The 13,901-nt window shown below is 41.1% G+C and overlaps 1 long non-coding RNA gene across 1 annotated transcript; it reads right to left on the bottom strand.

Annotated features, from left to right (window-relative positions):
- Window positions 1-10,242: 10,242 nt before the first annotated feature.
- Window positions 10,243-13,336, bottom strand: LOC138722147 (uncharacterized). Its single transcript, XR_011337667.1, has 2 exons — window positions 13,213-13,336; window positions 10,243-12,380 (listed from the first exon to the last, which is right to left on the bottom strand). It is a non-coding gene; the product is annotated as an uncharacterized lncRNA (long non-coding RNA).
- Window positions 13,337-13,901: the final 565 nt, after the last annotated feature.

The raw sequence follows: 13,901 nt of genomic DNA, 5'->3' as shown, positions 1-13,901 counted from the left end.
TTATGGGTAACACAAAAGCCACTATTGAAACAATGATCCCCTTACAGCTGAAAATATTAACCTCTGCTGAAGAAATTCAGAAGTCTTGAACACAGTGCTCACTGCTGAGTCCAATTTCAAGTCAATCAAAGGAAGTAAAATACAAAGGGAAAGGTCATGTTGACTTAGTATAATCTTAATGAATCTTGGCCCTGTGTTTTGCGTTTCCAGTGGAAACATGAACTCAGTGACTCAATCCCTTCCTCTCTGTGCTCTTTCCAAATGCACAGGTAGAGGGATAAGCTTTTGCTCAGCTCAATCCCCAAACTGCACTGTGTCTCTGTTTAAACAGAGCCTGAAAAACAGAGCCTTTTTTATTTTTAGCAACGGTATTTACTAAAAGGAGCTGTTGTTGACAAGAAAAGCTATTCATATTTGAATATGAAACATTTCCAGCACTTCAGGTGTGAGGGGAAAGGTAAGGAATTCAGGAGTCACAACCGATAAGGAAAAGATTTAGATGGATTTCTGGTCAGGGAATATTTCTCTGCCTCCCGAATGCATTCATCCTGTGCAAAACCACAGTAATTTTGGCACTGCTGCAGCTTATAGGTGTACCAGGCATAGAGCAGCACCTGGCTGTGTAAGGTACTGTACAAATGAAGCACAGCAAGACAAACTTAAATCTCAGAGGAGTTCACAGATGGATGCAGATAGACAGACAGGGGAATGCAAAGAAACAGGGTAATATAATATTTGAGTCCCTCTTTCAGATAAGCAGTTACGATGGTTTTGGCTGGGCTAAAGTTAATTTTCTTCATAGCTGCTAGTACAGGGCTATGTTTTGGATTAGCACTGAGAACAGTGCTGATAATTTAGGGATGCTTTCATTACTGCTGAGCTTACATGGAGTCAAGGCCTTTTCTGCTTCTCCCATCACCCACCAACGAGTAGGCTGGGAGAGCACAAGAAGCTGGGAGGGGACACAGCTGGGACAGCAGACCCCAACTGACCAAAGGGATATTCCAAATCATATAGTGTCATGCTCAGCATATAAAGCTGGAGGAAGAAGAAGGAAATGGAAGCGTGCAGAGTGATGCTGTTTGTCTTCCCAATTAACTGTTACGCATGGTAGAGGCCTGCTTTCCTGGAGACGGCTCAACATCTGCCTGCTGATGGAAACTAATGAATGAATTCCTTGTTTTGCTTTATGCACATATGTGGCTTTTGCTTTTCCTGTTAAACTGCTTTTATCTCAACCCATGAATTTCCTTACTTTTACCTTCTCACCCCCATCCTGCTGCAAGGGAGTGAGCAAGCGGCTGTGTGAGGCTTAGCTGCCAGCTGGGGTTAAACCATGACAACAATGAAAGGCAAAACGACAAAAAAATTTTTGTATTTTTCTTAAAGCTGCTGCTCCCTCTGTTAGCCCAAATCCTGCCGTGGTGCCTAAATGAAATAAAACAGCCTGTTAATAATGCCTGAGCAGCACTGGCAGCCAAGGACGGAAGCCTAGCGAAAGACAAATGGTTAAAGTTTACTAAGTAGTTACAAACCACCAAAAACAGGTCTTCAAATGGGAAGTGTCAGGCAAGCCCTTAATAACAGGTAATATTACCAGCCTCACCTATAATTATGGTACTTGTCTCCCCACCCTCTGAATGTCACTTGTTTCCATCAATTGCAGGCTTTGCAGAGCACTGGCAGTGCCTTGGCAATGTCTGCACACTGTCTTACAAAAACAGGGTGACATTTTTCATCTGAGCTTTGAGGAGCTGTTGTGATATTAAATAATAACAGCACAAATAACAGCAATAATAGCAATACCAACGTAACAGGATGTTCAGCTCTGCCCACATTTAGCTATGCCGATGCTATCATATCCCAGTACAGTTTGAGGCAACCTTGAAAGGCTGCATGTAGAGGGAATAATGCATTGAAAGGAATACATTTACCATACATCACATAGTCCCCATTAGGAGATTTTTATGATCACATTACTATGTGCTTTGTCTTCAAATAGAGACTTCGCTGGCTTTTCCACCCATAAGCAAGAAAAAATACTTGCCACACTCATTATCAGTCTCTTGGTTCAGATTTTCTCTCTGATGTACAGCTGCTTCATTTTGGTTCTCAGTTCCAACAGGACGTATTATTGTCACCTTTTCCGTAACAATTACCTTATAATCCTGAAACTAGATGACAGTCAAGGTTATCCCTATGAGCCTGAGACTGGTGTGTACTTAGAAATGTTTTAGATGTGTAGAGATAGTTGAATATTTTTGTTGAGAAATTATTTTGGACATTTACTACCATTTGAATTTGTTTTGACATTATTTTACACATTTGCCACCATTTTAAAAAAAAAACCAAAACACGAAAACCTATATCAGTGCTTATTAACCAGCCTCATATGTTCCATTGAAATAACTGTTTGCTCTGACTGTTTAGAGGAGCTCAATGACCGCACAAATCATATAGAAAGTTTTACTCCTGCTGATTTGGTATGGTGATTTAATGTGCAAGAAAGAATAAAAAAATAATAAATGTATGAGATGAATTTTCCAATAAATAAAGGTTTGTGAAATAAATTAGGGAAGATATTGAGAGACTTAGTGCCTCAGTGAACAAGCTTCTCTGTACTTGTAATAATATAACCCACAAATCACAGTAAACCAAGTGTGGTGCTTTGATTTGTGAAAATATGCAAGAATATCCTTTTAACTATCTGATCAGCTCTATACTGAGCCCTCACACTATCAAAAGGTCAGAATCCAAAAGGGTTAAGTATTGACTGACAAGAGGATGAAAGGAAAAGCAACAGAATGTAGGTGTATAAAGGTCTTGAGGGACATTCCTAAAAGTCAGTATCAGTTTTTACACTTCTTGCACAGGACCAGATATGAATTTCAAATAATGAATAGATTTGGAACATCTGTACTTCTCAAAAATGTGAAACTCACATTTAACTGTGTCCATGCCAAAAGCTTTTCTGTTTTCTTGCTCAAGCCCTTATTAATTTGAAAATTAATTTGAAAATTCATGCCATTTCATTATTTAAATTCTTTCTAATACATTTTAACCTGTTAATAAAGCCCCTCATATCTTTGACCCTGTGATTCATTCACTCACTCACCAAATAATGCAGCCTAGGAGTTTACAAAATAACACGGGTGAAACTGGCTAGTTACTCAGGAGTGACAAAATCTTAGAAATACGTTTGAAAACAAATAAAGCCACAGGTGCTGGCTATCTCCAGGGAGAGAGAGATAGATAGATAGATAGATAGATAGATAGATAGATAGATAGATAGATAGATAGACAGACAGACAGACAGACAAACAAATAAATAAATGCTCTGCATCGCAAATGCAGCAGGTAAGTGCACGGACAGACCATGTGCTTCTGCCCCTTAGTCTGGGTACAGCAGAACCATGGGAGAGGCTACTACTGCCCTGTGACATGACCCTTCATGGTGGCAGTGGCAGGATGGGAGACTCACACGGTGAGGGGGCGACTAGAAAAGGCCCTTGGCAATCTGTGCTCCACTCTCCTTTTTTTAGGGGCAGGATGTTTTAGGAAGAGAGAGTTGCTGGCAACCTGATCCTCCCTCCGGTTGCGGAGATCTTCAAAGGAGATGGTGCTGGCAGCTGACGTGCCCCCTTCTCCTGTTGTTTTTTTTCCCATTCACATTGCAGATCCCTCCCCCGACAGACCTCCTGATCAGCTCCTTCTTCCTTCCGCAGCACAAGCTCAGCCATATTCCAGTCCCTTCATACCGTACCCTTTGTCCTTCAGGACGTCTCACCACATCGTTTATGTAGAAAAGCGGCTTCACTGTGCAAGTGCCATTAACCACAGAAGACACAGAAGTTGTGTGCCTCCTAAATGAAGCAAGAACCTGATGACTGAGAAATGCAAGGGCAAACACGGCAACATCAGGAGGGCAAAGGAAGAAGCTTATGAGAAGAAAATAGCTGCCAACCCAGCCCTCTCACCTAGACCTTCCCCAGAAACCGTAGTAGCTTTGCCTCTGCCCCACAGTATTTCACATACAGTAGACCCTTGCACAAGGGCAAGTAAATCTGCTGACAAAGCTGGCAAAGACCTTTCCCTGCTTCTGCTTCTAGGGGCTTGGGTGCCCAGGATTAAGCCATTTGCCCAAAGACACTTTGCAAGCCATCCCTCTGAGCTGGAGGTAATGTGGTGCAAGGAGACAGACAGAGCCTGACTTGCCCGGTCCTGCAGAGGGGCAAGAGAAGAGTTCAGAAATTATGAACTCATGCCCCAGCCCAAAAACCTCCAGCCACGCAATACCCATGCTCTGAGACACAGCACAGCCCTCTCTGGACTAGCAAGTGGGCTGGCTGGGGATGGGCTGAATGACCCTCCAGGTGTGTGTAGCAGTGCATCCACATGCTGCCTCCCCTCCAGCCCCATGGATGCTGCTGGACAAATTATACCTAGTGACAATGCCATAAATGGCAATATCTCTTGGAATAGTTTCAGTCAAACCATACTTCTCTGGCAGCACTCAAGGAGAAAGGTGGGTGGAAGGAAAAAGGCAGAGACAGCACAGTAGCAAATATTGACACAAAACAATAACAAAACATGATTGTAAAACCCACACAAATGATCGGGTGATTCTGTGCATGAGCACAGCCCAGGAAAATGCTTCAGATGCATGCATTCATGTTCATGTTTCCAGGGCTGGAGAATACACTTGCAGTAACAGAACCTGTGTAAGTCACATTAGCTCACAAAAAAAAAAACAACTCTGCTTTGTTGCAGTCATACACACAGCAATAAAACATTGTCTTTCACACCATGTGCATTGTATGGGTTGTCTTGCTCTTAACTGTCTACTTTTCTACAGAGCCAGCTATCAGATCTTCTCTTCTTCCTTTTTGTTCTTTGGTGAGGAAAGAGTGTTTTATAATGGAAAAATAAACAGCTGCTTCCTCCCTGCCATTAAACTAATCAAGTGGTGTCATACTTCCAAAAGTATTTGCATACGTTTTCTTATTGAAGCCACCCATGACTCCCACCATGTCATGCTTTGTTGTTAAAGTCGCTGTTCCCCAACACATGCATTTGCCCTTGGTAGGGGTAGGTCAGTCATGGCTTCTCTCCCATTGCTCATGCTTAATGCCAAACAAGACATTTTGCTTGGTAGACAGCAGTTTTCCAGAAGAACCTGGTAACGGAAGCAAGAGACGGCATGGAGTACTCCACTAGCTGCCTAAATAACCTGAAAAACCCTCCCCAGCCCTGCTTTGGCTCTGAAATTTTGATTTGGATTTTCCTATGGAGTGATGTGGTCCTGGTAACCTGAGCCAGGCAAGTGCTGAGGTACTTTAGTAGCAGAAAGCAGTTAGATGGATGAACAAGTTATGAAATGTTGATCCAACTCCCCAGCTGAAATCACCTGCCAGTAAAATACAGACACCCTTTAAGAGCACAAATAGCACCCTGAATCTTAAGAACATGATACTGAAGCACTTGCATGCCACATTTTTCTAGGTGGGGTCTGAGGGACAGAGCCTAAAGCACCACTCATTTGTGGCATCAGCTTTACTTCAGGAGAACAGAGGCATCAGGCAGTGGAAATACCTGCACAGAAATTTGCAGAAGAACATTCACCCTGTGCTTCATATGCAGAAATGCTATGCTATTTACTCACTTGGATGATGACTGGGAGACACATTACCATGAACTATTATGGAGATGAATGCCTTAAATTTAGGAATTCATGTCCCAGTTGTTACTCTGAAACAAGAGCTATGGACCTAGATGGAAGCAGAGCCCAATTAAAAACTTAAAAATCAGATCTTTGGAGTAGATGTGAAGGAGCGGTAGAAACAAAACAAGAGTTTGATACAAAAAACCCAGCATTAAAATCAAACCCATTTTCACTAGCACATTATATACATCTTTGCTTAATTGATTATATGTTTTCTTCTTCGGGTAAAAGGGAGTTGAGACATGCAAATTCTAGCTTAGGGATGAGTTGTGCAACATCGAACTCACTCATGAGTAATCCAATTGACCTCGAGGAGACGACTCATGTGAGCAAATGCTCATCACCATCAATGAGTGTTGCAAAATCGATGGGGTTTCAGTACACCTCTCTATCTGCACCACCCTCTCGGACAGCCCTGCATCCATGGTGCTTCAGCACAAGTGTTTCCTCAAGCTTCTCTGATCGCTACAAAGCTATGCCAAAGCACAGAGGACGTGTGTCCTGTGTGAGGAATTAGTTTGATTAGTTCTCTTAGGATACAGATGGTACTTATTTTTTTTAAGATCACAGAAAGAACATTTCAAGGTTACTCCGCAAGAATAATCAATCTTTTAAAACACCCAAGTTCTCTAATTACATTTACAAAGAACTAAAAAAAAAGCTGTGTATGCTGTGGCAATGAAAAAGCTAGTAAAGTCAGCACAACCGAGCCCTTAATTTTGCCTTTTCACCAGGTTTCAGACAACTAGGTCTATGAGCAGTAAAAAAAAGAGGATGGGGGGAACAGAAAAGAAAGAAAAAAGCACACGGGTAATTTTTACATTATGGTGACGAAATGAAAACAGAACACTTGGCTCCATTTAACTTCCTGTATTTCTAGTCTGAAGAATGCTGCAAGATGGTACGGGTGCATGCCTGTAAGGGAACTACCAACTGGCTTCCATAAATACCATATTTACCAGAAGAAAAAAAAAAAAAAAGAAGAGAAAAGAAAAGTAAAGATCCCTGCTTAGTTCACTGCACATTATACAAGCCAAATTGCAAAGAGTTGTTGGGGTTTTTTTCTCTGCAATGAAGTAAATAGAAGTGCCATCATATACAAATATGCATCTGTTTCTAATGAGATGTTTATAGCCCCTGCCTTGCCAATTGCACATATGTAATACCTCCGTGCGTCAGTACCTGTAGAGGTCTGGTTAAGAGACAATACGTGCAAATTAATGTATAAACAAATATTATCACTTCAAACCCAGATATGACTTTATTTTTAAATACCACAGCTTTCTACTTATGTGTTCAAATCCTTTCTTCCACTCTTTGCTGGTGGTAAAAATGTTCGGGGGACAGGACAAGATATTTATAATAATAGGACATTTCACTCTGCACTTTGTTTTAGCATGTGGGGGGGATAATAATTGTATTCAGACTTGAAATGGCTTGGGTTACGCAGTTCAGAGCACAAGCACCTGCAGCAAATTAATTTGTTGTAGCACATTTATTATCTCATAGCTTCTATTTAGGCTGCAGCTGTTGCTATTATGTTAATAATGTTCTTTATCACCACTGTATACAACAGGTTATGGTAATACAGAAATTTTGGGGCGTGGGGTGTTGGTTTGGTTTTTTTACAATTTTATTTCTTGGAAAGAAAAAGATAGGGAATATATAGCACATAAGCATTGATCAAGCATTTAGCCCTGTGTTTTTTAGCTGATTTGAAAGAGAATGGGCAAGAGAAATTAGAAAAGAGTAACAATAGACAAAGATGGCGCGTGCAGAATTTGTGAAAGCAAAAAAGAAGAAGAGGTGGAAAAAAAGAAAGAAAGAAAGAAAGAAAGAAAGAAAGAAAGAAACACCGAACACCGCAGTGCTGGGGTGGTGAGTGTTCGGGTGGGGGCGGGGAAAATGCTGCAGTTTTCGTGAAATAATAAGGTGGAAAAAAAGGCATACAAAGAGTAGGTTTTTCATTGTCTGTAAAATATAAACACAGATGAATTCTGTCTTTGGTTTGTTCATGCTTTTCACTCTGCACAGCAGGGATGTTCTTAAGAAGTTGCCCTCTGCGAAATTTCACTAAATGGAAACCGTGGACCCTGCATGATGCGATTATAATCACACCAGCCATTCTTTTTACATAATTTTTTGTTTAAAATCCAGTAATGCTTCTTGTTTTTAAAACATATAGCTATATCTATACGCGCATCTAAACCAGTGCTGGTTTGTGTCCCTCCAGCAAAGTGCAAGCTGAAGCTATAACTGGCTGTATCCCATCCGCAAATCTCCATGGACTCAAAAACAATATGAAAATTTTTAGCTGACAAGAACATGTCTGCTGCCTGCAGTCACTGCAATAGCTCACCATGTTGCCTACTAACCAAAAGATCAAAAATTATCGATTTCATGGCGCTGCGTGCTTGGGATAGAAAAGCTACTTTAAAATTTGCATTATTTAAGAAATGAATTAAGAGAAAAGACTTATGTTTTAGTGGACTTTGGAACGTAAAAATGGCTTTATGTTTTAATCTTATCAATGATTTACTATAATTCTATTATTTTTAGCAGCTGGGGTCTGGAAATGATTTTTTTTTTGCCGATGAATTTAGGATTTTGCCGCAGTATACATCTGCAGTCCCAGAATCCTCTGGTAAGATAATCCCTCCTGCGATGGGGAAACGCCTTTAACCTTTTCGTGAATGAAAAATATGCAACCATTTTGAAATAAAAAGGGGGAAAGAATGATGATTTCTAAGACCTGGAATGAAATTTACTGTGAATTGAAAGAACAAGGAAAGGAAAACATACTGTAATCACGTTGTGGCGTTGGGAGCTTCTAGCTGTTGTCTCCATTGCTCCTACCCTTTCTTCAGTGGTGTCCGTAAAAAAGCCTGGAGTATGGTGCTACCCGTATTTCAGGCGGATGAGAAATCGAGAACCAAGATGTTAAGAAATACAGTCTTTCCTTGCCAGAACTGCATAAATGCTACAACTACTACCTCCACGCTGCAGGCTTTAAGGAAAATTTTGATTACCAGTCATTGAAATTCATTTGACCAGTGGATTCTTATGATGACTGGACAGCATTAGAAGAGCCAAGTGTCTAGATAGCAAGAGGTGTTTACAGCTGCTGGGGGGGTTCAGCTAGAAAGGGAAGAGGAGATTTTTCTGTGGCATAAGGAAAACCCGAAGCCCTAGTCCATGCACAGCCTGTTTGGAGATTTGTTTGAATGGAACTCCTGCCCTGATATTGTATTTTCAGACTGCAGAGTAACTAAGAAAGAGTGGTCTCAACAGAAAACTTGGGTCTTGATAATTCACTATTCTGTGTTTTAAGACTACATATGAGAATTGATTACTCAGAATAAGGAAAACCGACCTAAAGCTATTGAAAGAAAAAGGAGAAATTTATGTATCAACTACCTTTTTAAAGACAGTCTTCTATAGGAGTACAACTATATATTAGAGTATTGACAATTAAAGGGTTACAACCGAGAAATCAGGGGTTTCACATGGACCGAGTTTGATTATGGAAGAAGGAGGTAGGTGTCACACTTCTGCGACTGTTATTGTTTGTCTGTGTTTCTGGCTGGCTTTTCTGCCAAAGTGCCTGAACACAACCATTGCAATTGTTTTAAATCAGGAGTAGGAGACCCATAATCATTAAGAGACAGGCATACAGAGAAATTTTAAAGCAAAACTTAGGTGCTGTGGCATATTTGATAATGACAACATTTTGAAAATGATCAGTGCTGTGGATCTCTCTTTACATGATCGTGCAATAAATTTTGACTATAAAGCCATCTTGATATTTGTTGGGTTAGTAGTAATTAAAGTATATGTATTGGGAGATACAATGCTTCATGTTTACTCTGTTCTACTGCTTCACATGCCAGTAATCAGATATTCTGATGAGCAATGCCTCAGCTTCTAAATCAGCTGGAGTCTTTTTTCAGTTTCTGAAACATACCTGATATATAAAGTTGAATTGTAGGCATTCCCATGTACTGAATTAAAGAGGAAAACACTAAGGCATTTTGGATGTATCCAAAACAAGGATACTGAGAGAAAAATAACTTTTGTTTTTTTGAATAAAATTGGTGATCAACACAATTCTATTTCCAATGCTTGAAACAACATTTATAGAGTACTCCAATTTATGTCATTCCAACTAGTTAACAAGATGATCCTGTATGTCCTAACTAATTCATTAAAAAAATTTAGGGTTTCCCTTTCCTTCAAAATGACCCAGGTTAAAGACCTACATAATTTTTTTTCCTGTAATTTTTGAGAAAAGTGAAATCTCACCAATGTTTTGAGTTTGGCTGTTTCTGTCTATAAAGAACAATTTTCTTTTTAAGCTGAAACTGAGCCCGAAATGTACAGCTATTTGCTTTAGCATAGCAAAGATTCTTAGGTGTATTAATAAACTTTGATTCTCAAGTATGAGGCAGAAGTTACACTGGTTAGTCCTGTATCTCAGAGTGCCTAAATATTGTAAGCATCTCCTCTCTTATTCTCTTCACTCCTGTATGAAAGTGAAAACCCGTGATTTTTTTAATACACTACTACTTCACTTTGGTGGTAGAACATTCCTTTTATTTTTTTTCTCTTTTAACAGGATCAGAATGATGTACTTTCTGCTGACAAGCGAATATATATTTAGTCAGTGTCTGAAAAAATATCTGTAGTTGATTCTTGAATATGTTCCTAGAGTATGCACAGTTAGAAGCCAATTACGCATACGTTTTTAAGATCCATATGGGAAATCAAAGATTCAGGCCCAGAGCCCTAGATGTTTCTGTAATTGGTAATTTTGCTTTGTCCTTATATTATTGCCACAGCTACTCACTTGTGACTATGTTCCTTACAAACATAGCTAAATGCCAGGGTTTCGGAAAGAAAGGTGACCAACTAATTTTACCTTTAGCTGTTTGTTATTTTTAATTAATGGGCTTTCTACCATGTTAAAAATTGACTCTCCGAAAGCAGTGCTAAGGATGTTAAAAAAAAAAAAAAAAAAAAGAGGCTCACAAAAAGATTTAAATCATTATCTTTTAAAATTTAACCATGAAGTTCTCCTTTGCACTGAGGATTTCTTACTGCAGTGATATACAATGGACATGCTAAGAGACTGCTTGACCTTTTGAAAAAAATAAGTCTGCAGCATACTCATCTAGCAAACAGCCACCAAAACAAACCTATTAAAGTATAGAAGAGCTCTAAGGAAGCTTTTGAAGCTGCATATACACACTCCATGCTTCTTGGCAGGGGAAAAGAAAAGTAGTAGAATAACCGGACCGTTCGTGAATTTACTCATGAAGCTCCGTACTGTAATATCTGATACAACATCTACTCTTCTTGTTTTGATGGTGGACTGTAACACACTATATTTTAGAAAAATTAGAAACACAAAATTCATTTTAGAAACATTTTTATAATTGAAAGAACAGTAGAATTAGTTAGTGTTAATCATAATTGTAACACTTCCACTATTAAGGCACTAGTCTTCCCAGGGTAGGGCTTGCTTTTTTTTTAAAAAAAAAGTGCGATTTTAGAAAATGCTTAGCTACCTGATAGCTAAAAATTGCAAACCTAATAGGAATCAAATTTCTATTAGCACTGCGTCTAGAACTGAAAGCATCCGAGCCACTTCAAGGTGAAACAAAGACAGATTTAAATGACAACAGCCATGCAAGAGTAAAACAACAAAAAAGAAACGAGAGTTTATCATTATGTGCTAAAGGCCTTATGAAATTCTTATATATATATATAAAGTTGTATGTTTTAAACCTGTTTTTAAAAGGGCTAGCTCCAGTTGTCCTCATCAGGTCAAAAAGAAAAGCGATGCATAGTTCAGGGGCCAGAAGCAAAGACATGGGCTATACCCCTTCTGCTCCTGCAAAATCCAGGCTCCAAAAGCCCCATCCCTGCAGACCTCAGGGGGTGGGATGGCACACAAAGAGACTCTGAAAGGTATCTTGGACCATGCAATGCGTCGAGGGTGTTTGACTGATTCTACTGTTGTTATCAAGTACCCAATGGAAACGCTTATAGTGAATTTGGTAATAATGCCCTATAGAAACAGCACTTTGAACTTATATAGTACCTTTGATCCAGGGAAATAAAAGGAGGGCTCTGTCATTATTACTATTCCCATTTTAAAGAGGGTGAAAACGAAGCAGACCAGATTTTCCCAAGGTTGTAGATGAAGGCAGATGAGAAAAAAAGAGGTGGACAAAGAAATTAACTCTTCCCCCTGAACCCTTTATTTTTCCTTAATGCCCAAACCATTCTCCAGGTATACTTTCTCTCTTATTGTAAATTGGAATCAAACTTTTAGTGTCAAGAATGGCAAGGTCCTTCTCATAGCTGCATCAAGTAACTCCCCTAGAAGGTGATGAACCTTCACAGCCTCCTGACCCTGATCCAGCAGGATTTTCTTTGCCACCTCTTGCTGACAGTTGCCCTCATTCTTGCTCTCCTTTTGGCCAGCATGGACAAAACTTCCAACTGTTAAAAGAACACAGTACGATGAGGACAGCTGTATTTCTTGAATCTCCAGATTCAGGGTTGTGCAGGTGGCATTTCATTGCCTTCCTAGTGGGGACCTGAGGTTGCCCACTGCACAGGGAGGCAAGCGGGTAGATGACTGCTATGTGCCCTGCAAGAGCAAAGTGGAGTGGGGAGGAAACAAGGATTTTTAATTTTTTTTTTTTATCACCACTGCCTTCCCAGAGATGCTTTAGTAGTGATAGACTTAGGATCCCCCCCCTGCACTCTCCCCACTGGGCTGTGGCCCTTTGCCACCCATGTCAGGTCCATCTGTCCCCCTGCCAAGGCTGCCTCTTATCTGCAGCAAGCCCTAGGTTATTTTGCCCCCCTTGCCCTCATCAGGGAGAAAGTCCCTGTTTTAAAAAGCATCGATTCAAAACAAAACAAAACAAAACAAAACTAGCTGACATGAAAATCAAGCAGAAGGAAGAGGATCCTTTAGCCTAACACTACGTATTACTGAATAAATTAGTGGGGTGGGGTAACCTTTAAGCGTAACTTCCTAAGTAGAAACTCAAAAGCCTGTTTAAAACAGTACTATCAGTGGAAAAACAGGTATGAAGGTGGCCCCTCCATGAACTGCACATCTCCTCCTCTCTGCAAGAACCACAGCAGCTGGAGGCTGGTAGGGAACGAGAGGCTGCACGAAGCCCTTCAGCGCAGGACCGAGAATTCAACCCTCAACATCCACCAGCGCCAAAGCAGATTTATATTAGGGGGTATGGAAATAAATCCATCTTTCTCTAGCAACGCATGTTTTACATAAACACATCGGTATATACAGCCCTGGTTTCATGAAGAGGGGAGTGTGCATGTCTATTTTCTTTTCCACCCCCAGGATGTTAAACACACTTTCCCGGTGCAAGACGGTGCACGCAGAAAGTCTGCACAACATTTCACAGCGCAAGCCCGTGCACGCCGAGGAAGAGGCAGCCACATACGTGCATTCGCACGGCTCCGCACGCCGCAAAAACCTTGTGCAATTCAGATTTTCCTGTTTTTTTACGGCTCACTTCAAGAGAAGAGGGGCGGGCGAGGAGGAGGAGGCTGTGTGGAGGGTGAGGAAAGCTTGCTTCTTCCCTTAAAAAAAAAGAAAGAAAGAAATAAATTGCATAACGAGATACTTTCTTTGGCAACTGCTTCCTGACAAATATTTACAAGGACAGAGCCGGAGCAGCGTTTCCGCCGGTGGGGGAGCGGGCCCTGCTGCCACGGTGAGGGGCTCCCACGTCCCCCCAGCTGCCCCCGGGCGGGGCTGGGGCTGCAGCCGGAGCCCAGAGCCCGGGGACGAGTTTCCTCCATTCGCCGGCTCCGGATTTTGCAAACGAGAGTTTGGGAAGAGGGAGTTTCGCTACAGTTGGTAAAGTGAATTTAATCACCATACAAAGCCACCCAAAATTAAACACACACACACACCGCCCCCCCCAAGCAATGAAACGCTAAATTAAAGGAAGGGGGGAGCGGCACTAGCCTTTCGCCCCACTCTTTTCTCCCCAACGTGGGATCTCGGGGCTCAATCCTCCACCCCCCAGCTGCCCCCCGGCAGTCGCCGCCTCTCCTCCACCCTCAAGGCAGCAACTTCACGCCCAGACGGGAACTTGGAGCTCTTCTTCCCAGCCTCCGGAACGAG

Source organism: Phaenicophaeus curvirostris, chromosome 6 (genome assembly GCF_032191515.1).
Source record: "Phaenicophaeus curvirostris isolate KB17595 chromosome 6, BPBGC_Pcur_1.0, whole genome shotgun sequence".
Lineage (NCBI taxonomy): Eukaryota > Metazoa > Chordata > Aves > Cuculiformes > Cuculidae > Phaenicophaeus > Phaenicophaeus curvirostris.
This window is presented reverse-complemented; position numbering and strand designations above follow the sequence as displayed.